This window comes from Natator depressus, chromosome 14 (genome assembly GCF_965152275.1).
Source record: "Natator depressus isolate rNatDep1 chromosome 14, rNatDep2.hap1, whole genome shotgun sequence".
Taxonomy (NCBI): domain Eukaryota; kingdom Metazoa; phylum Chordata; order Testudines; family Cheloniidae; genus Natator; species Natator depressus.
The window spans coordinates 29,397,874-29,414,026 of NC_134247.1; positions in this window are offsets into that span (position 1 = coordinate 29,397,874).

Sequence of the window (16,153 nt, forward strand, 5' to 3'; positions counted from 1 at the left end):
GTCACCTGGTTGGAGGGCTGAGTTCCCAGCCAACAAACTGCAAGAGTGAGTATCAGCGGGGTTGCTAGCCCAGCTAGAAAGCGGTGACACGAGGCCTGGCCAGCATCTAGCGGTGAGTGAACTCTGGTACACACCTGCTTCCATTCTGGAAACAGCCTGGTATTGGAGAGTGGGTGGGGAGAGCAGGGAGGTGGGAGGGGTTCCTGAGGCTGGGGTGGAGAGGAAGCTGTGGGGCTGGGAGGGGAAGGACATGGCCCAGCTTGTGGGAGGGATCCTGCTGGCTGTGTCTGGAGCCCTGTGTAGCCTCTTCTGTGGGAAGTTCCCATGGGTCAGTGGGGCCTGAATCTCTCCTGCTCCTTTGGTCTCTTTGGGCTTCACAGGAGATGTCTGGTGAACTGCCCTTGGACTCTGGGCCCAGCACCGCTCAGAAATTATTCGCTACCTTCAGAGAGACAGGGCACAGCTCAGCCTGTTGGGTAGGCTGGAGACTCACATTTCACTCGAACACAAAACGCTGAGGTGCTTTGGGAAGCACAGTAACAAAGAAGAGATTTAAGTGAAACTAAGCAAGAGAAAGAGACAAATTTCAAACAGAAACAAAACACAACACACTTTGTAGTGACTTAAACTGAATCTTAACAAGTCACAATCTTTGCCTTAGAAGTTTCCAGACTAACATCTCAGCTTTTCTAACAGACCTTCTTTGATGTCCCTGTAGGGTACAAAACTTCTCTGTCGAATCCGCTGATTTGATTGCTTCGTCTTCTGGTTTCAGACCCTCTGTTCTCCTTCTGGGCTGCCTGGACCCTGACTGTAACATCTCTCTGGCCCAGCCTCTTACACAAATGTGTGCTGCAGCCAGCCCAGCGCAGGGAGCAGTGGGGACAGATGATCTCATCCTGTCAGACCAAGAAACAAGGGTCCCATTGAGGCTTAGATGGAAGATCCCAGGCATCTCCTGGAGGTAAGAACCATCCACTCTTCCGGGCACTTGGGGCTGTTGCAAGAAAGAGGGGACTCCTGTTCCATAGCCTATTTGTCATCGTGACTGTGTTTTTTTATTCTCAGAGGATGCGGCCGGGACCCTGGAGACTGTTTCGTGCAGGAGGTTTAAGCGGGGAGAGATCACTCACTGTCATGACCCATGGGTCATTAACCCGGGTCTGCAGGGTTCCTGGGAGCAGCCACCCTCCAGCACGCCACCTGGAAGCCTACGAAAAACTGCTTATCTAGGACTGACGAAGTGCAGACCCAGTTTGAGGCTCCTATTGGCAGAGTCCCAGAGCAGCTAATCGGCCCCCGGGACCTCCTTAAACCAGCAGCAGGAAGAAGAAGCTGTCTGAACACCCGAGCTGCTCGCCGGCTCTGGACCGTGTGTTGCTGTTCCTGCTCCCACTCCCCAGGCTTGATTTCCTGGCATGCGGACTCGGGGTGACTCATCTGACTTGAGGTGCTGGACACAATTTGGTCTTTTGCCCCTGCTCTTCCAGTGTCCTGACCCAGCTCACTCTCGACTCCTGTCTCATGAGTGTGGACTCTGCCTCTGACCACTAGGTCTGGCTGCCCATGACCCGGCCGTGACACTGACTTTTCTACATTCCTCCAGTGCCCTTTTCTGCTCTCCAGCTCTTCTCTCCCAGCAAGACACACCGATGCCTTTGCTCCCAGAGTCCTGCTTGCCTGCTAGTCAAGGGCACAGGGGGAGTGCTTGTCTTGCCCCCTCCCCTACCACAGCTGCTTTTCCTCGGGGACTCTCCCTAGCGCAGAAGAGAATCCATCCTGGCAGGAATTCAGGAAGTCACAGAAGGGACGGTCTGCTCAGCTCCCTCTGCAATGCCACTGCCCGAGACCATTACGAGTGGGTGCCCAGTGACTGCGCCGGCAGCTCCTTGAGAGACTGCTGGGGCAGGGTAGTCGTGTTTCCCGGTGACCGCGGGAAGCCATGCAAAGAGTGCGGCATTGAGGAGACTCTCCTGCTGTCCCAAAGGGTTTCTGTTCTCCTGCACGGTCAGACCGTGGGGCCGGCTGGCAGAATGGGGAAGAGCTGGTTGGTGATGAGTCGGAGGATTCACCATAGAGGTGGCAGCTGCTGCAGATCCTGGAGTCCCTGCGGTCGGGTTACCATGCGTCCGGATTTTCCCGGCCATGTCCGGCTTTTTGGGTTTTAAATCGCCCTCCGGGAGGAATTTGTAAAACTCTCCAAAGGACCGGGATTTCCCTCCCAATGCAGCACTCTGGGGGTGGTTGGGGGGGAGCTGCGCGCTCTGCGGGGGAGCGCGGCACTGTGTCTGGCTCCGCACCCCAGACACACTGCTCTGAGCAGCAGGGTATGGGGGGCTGGAGAAGGGGCATGGGGTCCCAAGGGGCAGTCAGGGGACAGGGAGCAGGAGGGGTTGGATGGGTGAGGGGTTCTGGGGGGAGCCTGTCAGGGGGTGGGCATATGGAGAGGGGTAGGGGGAGACAAGGGACAGGGAGCAGGGGGGGTTGGATGGGGCAGAGGTTTGGGGGCAATGTCAGGGGCAGGGATCAGGGGGGGTTAGATGGGTCGGGGGTTCTGCGAGGGCAGTCAGAGGACAGGGAGTAGTTGGATAGGTGTGGGAGACCCGGGGGTCTGTCAGGGGGCGGGGGTGCGGATAGGGGGCGGGGCAGTCAGGGAACAGGTAGGGGGGAAGTTCGAGGGGGGCAGTGAGGTTGGGGAGGTCAAAGGAGGGGGCAGTTGGAGACAGGGAGAAGGGAGGCTTAGATAGAGAGCAGGGTCCTGGGAGGGGGCGATCAGGGGACAAGGAGTAGCGGGGGTTGTATGGTTTGGCAGGTCTGTGGGGGGCAGTCAGGGGGCAGGAAGTGGGAAGGAGTAGATAGGGGGCAGGGTTACAACTCCTCCCCCCCCACCCCCCCGGAGTGTCCTCTTTTTTGAAAGTTCAAATATGGTAACCCTACCCTATGGGCCCAGCCTCCATTCCTGAGAATTCAGGCGAACCTCCCCCTGTTCTCAGGGAGTCTTTGGCTTTCGCGGCTGGGCCTGCCTGCCGAGACAGAGGACTCAGTGTTTCCATCAGGCTGCTCAGTTGCAAATGCAGCCACCCAAAGACGTGAAGAATGGAAGCGAAAGAGCAAAGCTGGACCCTCCGCTGAGCTCCTGCAATCAAGTGAGCCCAGCCTGGGAGAGACGAGGGAAAGCTCCAAGGTGGCTGCAGGGAGCCAGGGGAGGAGAAATAAATTATTAATGATGAATCCTACGGGCTTTGTCTTATGTGGTGAAGGGTTTAAAATGGGTCTAGTTAGGATCACATTCAACTTTACAATTGCTGTGTCTGATTGAAGGGCAGGTCTGGAAAGGTCAGAGGTCACTCTAGGAGCTTCAAGTCTCAGATTCTGTCCCTATTGCCTCCTTTGACCAGCTGATCTCACCCCAACACATCCCTCAGGTGGTGGCAGTGGTGAGCTCTTTCCCTCTTTTTCTGGATTAGCCGCCAGCATGGGGACAGGATACATGTGGCCAAGGAAATGGAGAGGCATGGGGGTCACTTGCAGAGGCATGCAGAGAACTTGCAGAGTTGCCTGTTAATGCAGCTCCTATGGGGGAACACGGTAGGGTACCGTGCACTCAGGGGCACCATTTCAAATTTTGGTGGTGACGGGGAGGATAATTTCACCATGATTCAAAGGGCTACTTCGGCACCTGAAAACTCTAGTGTTTTGGCAGATAACTTAGCAAAGAGCTGACAGGAACACTTGCCAGACTGCTTTCCGGGGAAGACAGCTATAAGAATGGATCCAGGGAATGGTTCTGTATCTCTGAGCTGTTTGGACACTTTCAGGGAACATTCCAGATGCAAGACAGAGATCCCCAAAGTTATCCTGGGTAACCCTGAGAGACTTCTGGAAAACTAGCAGATCCCACATCTCTGCTGTCACTTTGCACTGACAAACTTGGACTGTCCGAACCTGTTCATGTATTTTACCTGCTTTAACCTCTCAATAACTTTCATATATAAAAGAAAGAAAACTAAATAAATGACGTAGTTACACCGATATAGGGCTGTAATGTAAACCCGACCTCAGAGTTGTCCCATTGAAATGGAATTATTCACAGCAGTCATTAAAGTTAAACATGCACGTAAGGGTTTCCAGGGCCGAGATTAAGGCCACAGCTTATGAGAGGTGCAGACGCAAGAAGAGAAGAGCTGTGCAAAAACTGAAATGCCACTTGGAACTTGGCCCAAACAATGCAGCATGACAAATAAACTCATCTTGTTATACAGTAATAGAGCTGGTTCCAAATGGTTTTACACTCACAATGCAACCTTTGAACGAAAAATGCCACTTTGGATTACATTGATCATTTGAAAAAAGTTCCCTTTTTAAAAAAAACATTTTGGATTTCTCTGCCCACTTGAGAGAGAACGTGGAGTTTTTCCCACCGAAACTAAACAAAAATGTGATCATTAAAAACATTTGCAAATAAGTTTGAAGAATATGGGGGGGGGGAAGTGGTTTCTTCTTCAATTTTCATGACCCTCCCCACCCCCGCTATTTTTGACCAGTTCTAATTATGAATAAATGTCTGTCTGTCCATGAATGATAAATATGTCTGCTACTGAAACATATACAAACAAGGGCTCTCATCAGGAGCCCTGAGGTCACATGACGCAGAGAAACACCCAGGCCTGCGGGGTTCACATTCTCAGAGACATAAACCGCCCCAGGACGGGAATGTCACACACAGCACAGCGGGACTGGCCTGGGTTGGTGAGGTGCATGTTTTGCTGTTGCTGGCAAATTGTGCTTTTTTGAGGTCGGGGGGGGAGTTATATTTGAAAGGAGTTCTTCATCCTCTCCCACTCTCAGCCAGGGGTGCCGGAACAGGGGGGACCAGGGCCCACCACTTTTTACTGGCCATAACTGTGAGCGACTGGATGAAGAGGGAGAGAAGGGAGTGGGGGGGGGATTTGGGTGCAAGGGGGAGCATGAAGTGGGGGCTCAGGGAGAAAGGCGGCAAGAGGGGGGGCCTCGGAAGGGGGCGGTTTGAGGGGGCCAGACGTCAAGGAGAAGGGATGGCACAGGGGCTAGGCCACAGTTTGGGTGCCCGCAGCCCCCCCCCCCCACTTGTAGGAAGCTTTTGCCCATCCTGCCGTTGTCTCAAACAAATTTGTTACAGTAAGAAAACTTTGAGCAACAAGGAGACTCACAGACCCACAATATAACCGCTAAAATCCTCAACCGCCCCTGGAGCTGGGCAAACAGAATTTTCTGGTCACTGGCCATTCCAAAAAAAAAGATGGAAAAAAACTGGTTTCAGGTTGAACAAAACATTTTTCCAAATTTTTGATGAACCAAAAAGCTTTTTTTAAAAAAAACAAAAAAGACCCAGGAACATTTCAAGGGTTGTAACATTTTGAATTTTTAAAATAAAACTGAAGGACATTTTTAAACAAAAAATTGTTTCAAACTGAAAAATCAAAATGGTTTGTTTGGAAAGTGTCTAAACGAAATGCTTCGACTTTTTAAGAACGGGGGGAGGGGCTGGACGTGAACAATTCAGCAGACTGGATATGAATTCGCAAACTGATGAATCTAAAATAGGTTTAGATGAAAAGTTTCGCCCAGTCTAGTCCCCACCATTGAGGGGCATCGTAAGAGGGATCAGCTCTTCTAGCTGGTTCCCCAGCCCAAGTCTGTCTCCATTTAATGGGTCCCTCCCCCCCACTCCGGTTTAGGGTTGCCAATTTTAATTGGACGTATTCCTGAAGATTTTATCACATGACATAATCTTTAATTAAAAATTAATCTTTAATTCCTGCAGACTCCCGGTCATCCTGGAGGATTGGCAATGCTACTCCAGTTTCCTGGGCCACACCCGTGTCCCCACCTAATGGATCCCTTCCTCTGGGTTCCTGGGTGAAGCGTCTGTCCTCCATGAGCAGGTCTCCTTCACCATGCTCCAGGGCTGGGTCTCGATTCCTGTTTCTAATTCCCTGGGCCTAGTCCCCATCCCTGTCACACACTGCGGGGAGCTCAGATTCCTGTGAATCCTACAGACTTCCAGGCTGCTGGGAGGGATGAGTCAGCAGCTTGCTGAAGACGAGTCGCGGGTAGGCAAACACTTTCCCTCTACCTTTTCAAAACCCACATAGGTATAGTGAGACCAGCACCCCCACCACCCCCACCACTCCACGCACCATGAGACGATTCCAGGACGCTGGCTCTGAAACAAAAGAGAGAGAAAGGCCCCATTACTAAGGGACTCCGTTAAATCATCCCACTGCTGCCATGAGGATCCCAGAAGATGAAGACGTTCCTGGGATACAGTAAGAGCTGAGCTGGGTCATGTGCACATGGGCAGCACTCAGAGCAGCGGGAATGAGATCTCCAGGCTCATTATCCCCATCGGCCAACCTGACGGAGGGAGAAAGGTGAGCCCGGCAAAGCAGCCCCTGTTCCAGAGTCTGGGAAGTGGGATTTTTAAGATGCTCCAGGATGGGGTCCCTCAGGTCTTAAGGTTGAGCCCATAGCAGGGTTTGACCCTGGACCATCAGCACTGAAAGAACGGCAGAGTAGGTCACGCTGGCGGGAGAGTGGCACTATATGTCCAGGAAAGCATAGAGTAAAGTACAGTAAAAATCTTAAACGAACCCAACTGTATCCTAGCATCTCTAACAGCAGGAATTCCACACTTGAAGAATAAGAATCTAGCAGCAGGAGTATACTACTGACCAGGATGGTGACTGTGAAATTTACAGAGATTTGAGAGGCTACCAAAGGAGAAAACCGAATAATAATGGGGGTTTTCAACTATCCCCATATTGTCTGGGAACATGTCCCCTCTGGATGGGATGCAGAGAAGTGATTTTTAGACACCATCAATGACGGCTTGTTGGAGCAGCTAATCCTGGCACCCACAAGGGAAGGGGCAATTCTTGATTTAGGCCTAAGCGGAGCACAGGGGCCGGTCCAAGTGGGGAATGTAGCTGAACTGCTCGGTAATAGTGACCATAATGTAATTAAATTTAACATCCTTGTGTGGGGGGGAAATGCCAGGTGGTTAGAGGCAAAAAACGAGCATCCTTTAAAAAACGTTAGGAAAGGGATAGGGAAAAAGGCATAAAATATCATCATGCCACTGTATAAATCCATGGTACCCCCACACCTGGAACACTGTGTGCAGATCTGGTTGCCCCATCTCAAAAAGGATCTATGAGAATTGGAAATGGTACAGAGGCAGGCAACGAAAATGATTAGAGATATGGAACAGCTTCCATATGAGGGGAGACGACTAAGGGGGGGATATAAGAGGTCTATAAAATCATGAGTGGGGTCGAGAAAGTGAAGAGGGAAGTGTTATTTACTCCTTCACATAATGCAAGAACTGGCAGTCACACAATTAAATGAAAAAAGAAAAGGAGGACTTGTGGCACCTTAGAGACTAACCAATTTAGTTGAGAATCAGCTTTCGTGAGCTACAGCTCACTTCATTGGATGCATTCAGTGGAAAATAACAGTGAGTAAATTTATATACACACAGAACATGAAAAAATGGGTGTTCAACATGCATACTGTAAGGAGTGTGATCACTTAAGATGAGCTATTACCAGCAGAGGAGTGGGGTGGGGGGAGAGAGAGAAAACCTTTTGAAGTGATAATCAAGGTGAGCCATTTCCAGTCCATTTCCAGGAGTTAACATGAGCGTCTGAGGAAGAGTGGGGGAGCGGGGGGAGAAATAAACAAGGGGAAATAGTTTTAAACACCCATTTTTTCATGTTCTGTGTATATATAAATTTACTCACTGTTATTTTCCACTGAATGCATCCGATGAAGTGAGCTGTAGCTCACGAAAGCTTATGCTCAACTAAATTGGTTAGTCTCTAAGATGCCACAAGTCCTCCTTTTCTCTTTGCGAATACAGACTAACACGGCTGCTACTCTGAAACCTGCCACAATTAAATGAATAGGCAGAAGGTTTGAAACAAACAAAAGGAAGTATTTCTTCACACAACACACAGTCAACCTGTGGAGCTTGTTGCCAGGGGATGTTGTGAAGGCCAATAGTATAACTCTGTTCAAACAAGAAGTAGACAAGTTCACAGAGGATAGCTCGACTAGTTCCTATTAGCCAGGATGGTCAGGGATGCAACCCCATGCTCTGAGTGTCCATAAACATCTGACTGCCAGAAGCTGGGTGTGAATGGGATGGATCACTCGATACTGACCCTGTTCTGTTCATTCCCTCGGAAGCACCTACCGCTGGCCAGTATCGCAGGACAGGACACTGGGCTAGATGGGCCGTTGGTCTCACCCATGTGGCCAATCTTGTGTACTTACAGCTGAATGGTGTTTTTAAAAAAGCCCTTTGCGATTGATGGGAAGCTGGAAAATGTGCCCAGAGGAGGCTTAGGAAACAAGTCACTTGATGACCTGTTGTTTGATCCCAGTCAGATATTTTCACATATTCCAGCAAGGATGCCCTGATGTCGGCAGCAGTCTGTCTTTGTGATTGCATCATGAGCCCATCTGTTAGCAGGCCTGTTTGGAGTCTGTCCACACCGCAGCTGGCACCATGCCATTGCAGAGAAACTAAATGAATTCTTTGCAGCAGTCTTCATGGCTGAGCGTGTGAGGGAGATTCCCAAACCTGAGCCGTCCTTTTTAGGTGACAAATCTGAGGAACTGTCCCAGATGGAGGTGTCATTAGAGTAGGTTTTGGAACAAATTGAGAAACTAAACAGTAACAAGTCACCAGGACCAGGAACTCAAATGTGAAATTGCAGGACTACTAACTGTAGTCTGTAACCTATCATTTAAATCCGCTTCTGTACCCGATGACTGGAGGATAGCTAATGTGACGCCAATTTACGCGAACTGGGTAAACAGGCATCTCAGTGGGGTGTTAACCCTGAAATCTGCCACCCTGGGGGCGCCCACCCCAGCAGAAGGCTCTGGGTGCATCATTGCCATCCCATCAGAGCTCTTCTGGGGTGATGTTGGTGAGGGAGCCACCCACAGCCATCTGCTCAGGTGGCTGTGGGCTGGGCTCTCCCTTCTCTGGGACAGATCTCACCCCGAGCCAGAGGCTGGTGGCCTGAGGGCAGGGAGATCCTGGCCTGCCCAAAGAGTAGTGCTGGGCCTCCTCCCAGCCCAGCACATGACTACTGTGAGTAGCCAGGATGGGACCATGGGGGAGGATTTGCCTGTGGGCCTGGATTCCACCCTGTTTCCAGGTGGGAAGCACTGGCCTCCAGCTCTCACGGGAAGCTCTGTGTGAGTGGCTGGGGTCACACCATGGCCGCCGGGTTTGTGCTGCTGGCATTTCACTCCAGCCGCCCCCTGCAATACAGCCTGTCCTGACAGGCCTCTGGCCTGAGTGCTGATGTAAACTGTCCAGGGAGCCCGGGACCCAGCTCCTCTGTGCGGCGTTACTGCTGCTCCTCGCCACGCTGAGAGTCACCTGGAACCTGCACCCGGGGCAGTTTGGGTGGGTTGGGCCTGCAGGGGCCCATCCAGACCCAGCTGGGGGGGGGGGCGCGGGGGAGAGAGTAGGAATTGGATTAATACCCACCCGGCATAAATGGTCCATGGAGGTCAGTTGATCTTCGAACCTTTCCTGGCCTTGCTGCCCCACTGCCCCCTTTCTAGCTGGGGCCTGTGGCAGGTGCAGGAAGGGGAATCGTGAGGGGCTGTGAGTGCAGCAGCTCCCTGCACTGTGCGAGAGCGTCTCTCCCTGCCTGTGACTGATGGGAAATGTCCAACTCCTACCTGACACCAGCTCCCTGGCTTCTGTCTTGCAGGTTTGTGATAAGAGGAGGAGGAGACTGCGTGTATCTGAAGGATGCGAATGGGGTCAGCAGCTTGCGATGTGCCAGTGAGAGACCCTGGATCTGCACCAAACGCGATGCATTTACACAGGCACAGGAGGCTGCCGTGGTAGGGGGCTCATAAGGAGAGTACTGTGGAATTAGTCCCGGAAAAGTGGGACTGATCTCTTTACAAGATCACATCTGAGCAATTCCAGAATATCGGGGAATGCTCTGCGCATCACTGGGCAGAGCACTGTGGATGCAGGTGAAAACCAGAGATGCTATTTGCACATCTTGTCCCCCCACCCGCGCCGTCTCTTTTTCCGCCAGTGGAACGGCTCAAATCCAGCCTTTCCAGCCTACCTCAGCTGGACCAGGAACTCTGCCTAACTGAGCCAAGGCAGCAGTCTCAGCTTTCACTGCCCTGACATTCCCCCACAGAAGCTTTTTACTCTAGAAAATTATCTATGGAATCTTTTAAAAATATTCATCATTCCCATTTTATGGTCTGGAATAGAGCTGAGGGAGGATGTTTTCAATCCCCCCCCCCCCCCCCCGCCCCAGCAACTTTTTAACAAGATTTTTTTATGGGTCAGTTTTTGGGGTGTTTTGAAAACCCAATTGATTTTGAAGTTTGCAAGTTTACACCACCCGTTCCTGGTTTTTGTTGCCAGATATTGCTTTTGGATGAAAGCACGAACGTTTTAATCTGGTTTTAATTTTCCACTTTTAGTTTTAAGAGCGCTGCACCTGCCAAGGGAGGGGCCTGGAACGTAGGAGTAAGAGGAGAAATGTCTGTTCTCTCCCTTCCTGGAGCCCAGTGGGCTTGAAAAGGGCAGGGAGGGGATCGGTGTGACACGGACAGACCAGGTGCCAGGTCATGCCAAAGTCCCCATGTCTCAAGGGGACCCTGAGAAATACACAGCTGGGATCAGGCTGGCTCACCTGTGTGTTAAGATAGGTATTAGCGTTATAAGACTGTGTTCAGCCTTTATTGAATGCTTGTGAGCTGCTGCAGCATTAATCTCATTTCTTCTGACCTCTGTATCCCACATTGTAAGGTAATATTGGAGCGTTTGTTTTGGGAGCCTCTGTGACTGTGTAAATCACCAGACTGGAGAGTGAATGAAGGCATTAAGGAGTATGAAGTGCTGATCTCCAGCAGCTCAGAGCACAGGGGAGGAGGTGGGATACAAGAAGGAACTGAATCTAGCTCGTTGATGCTGGGGGGCAAGGTTTTCTAGGCATAAGCAAGAGATCCCCAGCTGCTTAGCCTGGGTTAGCCCTAAAGGACACAGAGTTTATAATGGACCAGTGATACACAGACTGCGGCTCATGAGCTGCAAGTCACTCTTTAATGTGTCTCCTGCCGCTCTTTGTAGCACATGATATTAAAACACTATGATTTAATTGTTAACCAGTCAGGATGCTTTTACTATGTTATTAGCCACTAAGTTATTTGCTGCAAGCATTTATATAAAAAACTAAATATTTCCCTTGTTTAAATAGGAGTAGTACTATAGTAAATGAAACAAGGAATTCACGCTACTGTGGCTCTTTTGGGTAAGGTTGATCACTAATTTCGCTCCTGAACCACTGAGCTCAGAGCATCACTGCTATAGATGCTTCTGTTACCTTTTTGAAACTTTGTAGCTGAGTTGTGTAGATATGTTCACCCGCTTTAACCTTGTAAATAAATCTTATTTCTTTTTTAATAAATTATCCTAGAATAAGACTGGCTACATGCGCTGTCTTTGGTGCGATGTCTAAGGTGCAGTTCACCTGGGGGTCCTGGACCTGTGGGACTGGGAGTAACCTGAATACTGTTGTGATTCTGAGTGCAAGAGACCATCTGTCTCACAAAGGCAGGCTCACCTGGGTTGCGAGACAGCTCGGAGTACCCAAGGGGACTGCATGGCTAGGCTGTTACGATGCCAGAGGAGGTTACCCTGCATGTTTGGTTGGTGAAATCTATGTCTAGAATTCTCAGCCAGTCTGGATTTGTGCCCTGGTTCCCAGCAGTCTGCCCTGAGGTTGGCGCGCACTCTCTCAAGACACTGCAGACAGCACTACTGCACGGCCTTGGCTCCAGTTCCCTCCTTCCAGGAGAGAGGAGCTGAGCCTGCCCAGAGATGCAGTTTGGGGGAAAGACGTATGTGACCCGGGGACCCCTTGGTGCCAAGTGGCAGGCAGCACAGAAGGTTTTACAGGAATCCCCTGGGTCTGATCTTTACATCAGTAGTTTTAAACCTTTCCAGATGACTGTACCTCTTTCAGGAGTCTGATTTGTCACCTCACTTAGAAAGTGAAACTCCAGTTTCATCTCACTTAAAAACTACTCGCTTACAAAAACAGACAAAAAATACAGAAGCGTCACAGCCACTATTACTGAAAATAATGGCTGACGTTCTCATTGTTACCATATAATAAAATAAGTCAATGGAAATATAAATATTGTACTTCCATTTCAGTGTATAGGCTATAGAGCAGTGTAAAAAAGTCACTATCTGAAATTTTAGTTTCTACTGACTTCGCTAGTGCTTTTTATGTAGCTTGTTTTAAAACTAGGTAAATATCTGGATGAGTTGATGTATCCCCTGGAAGACCTCTGCATATCACCAGGAGTACATGTACCCCGGTGGAGAACCAGTGGTCTACATAATAGTTCACCAAAGGGGGCATGTGAGGTCTGTATCAAGGGCCAGTAACCCAATGGTCACCATAATCGGAGCAAGACCTCTGTACAGATACTATGTAAGGAGCTGTGTCTCTAGACTGACAATGGTGCCCTTAAGGTCTTGGAGTCAAGGCCGGCCACGGGAGGTGATGTACCTCAGATCCTCCTTTCAGACAGGAGGCAACTGAGGTTACCTCCCTGTCTGGCCATCCGTGTATTGTGTGCCTGATGTTGGATGTCTCTTTGCACACTGAGCCAGGTGCAAAATTAGATTGCAAAATCCACAAAAAAGGGAAATCTACAGGAAGAAATTAACAGCAGGGGGCTGTGTGTGTGTGTCCATCTGTCGTATTTAAGCATAAAGACAAAGGATTGGTCTGATCTCTCTCGGTGTGCAGAGACATGCTGGATCCTTCCCCTCGGAGACAAACTGACAGTACGCATGTCTCATGAAAGAAGGGTCCGAGCCTGCCTGGCTGTGAAGTGCTGCAAGGATTTCGGGTGAGCTGTACTTGGTTAGACAGGAGAATATCTTGTTAGTTCAGTCTCGGCTCTAGAACGCATGTTATGACTTTGTTATATGTAACCATTTGTTTCCAACACTTCCACTTGACTCTTGGCTTTGTTGAACTGAGGCGTGATTTCTCTGTGAGCCTATGGCAGCGCTGTGTGTTAAGTGGAGCAGTGATCTGAGCTGGAGCTGGTAAGCTGGGGCAGAGGATGTTACTGTTTCTTTGGAAATAGTGAATCTGTGAATCCTGCCAGTGCCCAGGGGACCAGGGACTGGACGCTCCAGACTGATGCTCAGAAGGCTGGAGGGCAGAGTGGGCCTGTTGCTCCCCTGCAGTGACGGCAGGCCCAGCAGTGAGTGCGTGTGGCCAGTGGAGTTGGGGAGCTGACCCCTGGCAGGCACAGACAAGGCTCCCTCAGGCAAAGGGCAGGTGGTGGCGAGGTGCCTCCCAGCCCCGGGTACCCGGGTACATTGCAGGGTATTAACTTACTGCAGGTTTGGGGCAGTTAAAAATTACACCCCAAGGCCCCAGCCCAGTGAGGAGGACCGAGGAGAGGAACTGTGACTGCGCGGGGCACCTGAGTCCCAGCACCTCCCAGAGTTCTGCTCTGCCTAAAGCCACAGTTCATGGTCTGTGGCTTTAGGCAGAGCACAGTTCTGCTCTGCCTAAAGCCACAGTCTGCTCTGCCTAAAGCCACAGACCATGAAAAATGCATCACAGACACTGAAATCTGGTCTCCCCTGTGAAATCTGGCTCAGCGGGGGAGGGGGGGATATGGCACAGTACTGCCACCCTTACGTCTACGCTGCCTTCAGTGCTGGGCAGCCAGAGAGCAGCAGCTGCTGGTCTGGTGCCCAGCTCTGAAGGCAGCACTGCTGCCAGCAACAGTGCAGAAGTGAGGGTGGGAGGTTGGGGGAGGGGGGGGAAGGGCCAACCTTACGGGTGGGTGATGCGGGCAACTGCCCAGAGCACGGTGGTCAGGAGGGAACCCTGCCAACCGCCAGCTCCAGGCCTTTGTAACCTCTGAGTGCTGGACCCTGGAACGGGGGAGGGGCAGGGCTGGGAGCGTCCCGGGCAGGGGCTCCTACCGTGTGCCAGGCTCTAGCTGCAAGTTCTAGCTGGGCTGGGGAGGAACAGGACCTCGTCCCCTGCATGGGCTGCTCCCAGGGCCAGATCAGAGGCACCGCCAGGAACCTCCCCCAGCAGCAGAAAGCTACGTGGCTGCCGGCCGGGAGCCCAGCTCTGAAGGTAGCACCACTGCCAGGAGCAGTGCCGAAGTAAGGGGAGCAATACCATGACACCCCTCCCCCAATAGCCTTGAGACCCCCCCCTTGACCCTCTCTTGGGATGGGATCCACACAGTTAGAACAGGGTGACATTTCAGATTGAAATAGCTAAAACTGTGAAATTTAAAAGACTTTTAAAAATCTCATGACCATGAAATTTACCAAACTGGATGGGTGAATTTGGTAGGTCCCTACCCATGAGACTAAACAGGGGGGTACTTCACATTACAGATACACAAATGTGGATCCTCAGTTGCACTGTTTATATCACGGCCGCTTCTTTCTGGCAGATCCATTTGAGCTCCGCGGCACACGTCTCAGACAGAACCTGGCTGCCTTTTATCCACCCGCAGCTGTTCCCACCAGCAGAGCCTGAGAAGCTGCAGAGTGAGAGAGAGTCCGTGTCACTGTGGGTCCCTGTAACAAGGAAAGGCCCAGGGGTGAGTCTTTCCTTCCCCTCCCCGTAATGGGAAGGTGGGCTCTGGTATTGTCCTTCATCTCTAACTTTCCTGCAGAGGGTCAGTCGAGAAGACGTCCCAGGCTGTGAGGTGAGTTAGTGCAGTGGCTCTCAACCTTTCCAGACCACTGCACCCCTTTCAGGAGTCTGATTTGACTTGCTTACCCCAAGTTTCACCTGACTTAAAAACGACTTGCTTAGAAAATCAGACCTAAAAATACAAATGTTGCCACAGCCACTATTGCTGAAAAATTGCTGACTCTCATTTGTACCATACAATTATAAAATAAATCCACTGGAAATAAGTATTGTACTTACATATCCGTGTATAGCGTATAGAACAGTGTAAACAAGTCAGTGTCTGTCTGAAATTTTAGTTTGCACTGACTTGGCTAGTGCTTTTTATGTAGCCCGTTGTAAAACTAGGCCAATATCTAGATGAGTTGACCTACTCCTCGGAAGACCTCTGTGTACCCCAGGGATACGTGTAGCCCTGCTTGAGAAGCACAGAGTTAGGGGGTCTGGAGCAAGGACCGTACGAGGCTGAATCCCATGGGGTGGGCAACTTGGTACTTGTTCATTGGAAGCGCTACCTTGATCTCCTGCATCTCAGCTTTCCTTTAAAAACAAAGTCTGATGGGTGAGAGGAAACCTGCACTGTGCGACCTGCGTAACGGGAGAGCTGCAGGGAGCTGAGGACTTGTCCCGATGAATGGTTAGGGCTGGATTCACAAAGGGACTTAAGAGGCTAATGGCCACTTCAGGCACCTCTGTCTCTTGGAGTGGGAAGTTCCTTGGAGAATTCCACTGGGTGGGAGACTCAGCTGTGAAGGGAGGGGGCGGGCAGGAGCATCTCATCAACCCAAGATTGGAATAACTGAAGTAATGTTCCTTTTACACAGAGCCTCAGCTCTTTGGAACCTCTGCAAACGCTTTAGCCACGTGTTTAACTCCATCCGTAGGAGTAGCCTTGGATCGCAGTGGGAGGGCTCAGGTGCGTAAGTGTTTGCATGGTGGGCGCTCAGGGCAGTCCCTGACGCCAGGGCAAAGCAGATGTGAAGTGCCACTGTCTGGATTTGGGAGCCTGCCTGCACACCGAACTCAGTAGATCGCTGGGTGCATGACTGCAAGGCGCTGGGCTGGGGAAAATCAGCCCCGGTGGTTATTTCGAGTAGAAAACCAGAGCCACTTCTGGGGTCTTTCAGCTTCTAATGCCCTTTCCCTTCTGCAGCTGGATTTCAGCGTATGATAAAATCCCTCTCAATGCCAGGTCAGTGCCATAAATCACTGGACTGGATGCAGGAATCAGTAGGCGACGTTCTCTGGCCTGGGTTATGCCAGGGCTCAGACTAAATTATTCTTCCCAAAACTTTTAAAAGCTGAGCTCCCCCCTCAAGGCAAAGAAACCAATCGTGCCCCTCACTCGTCAG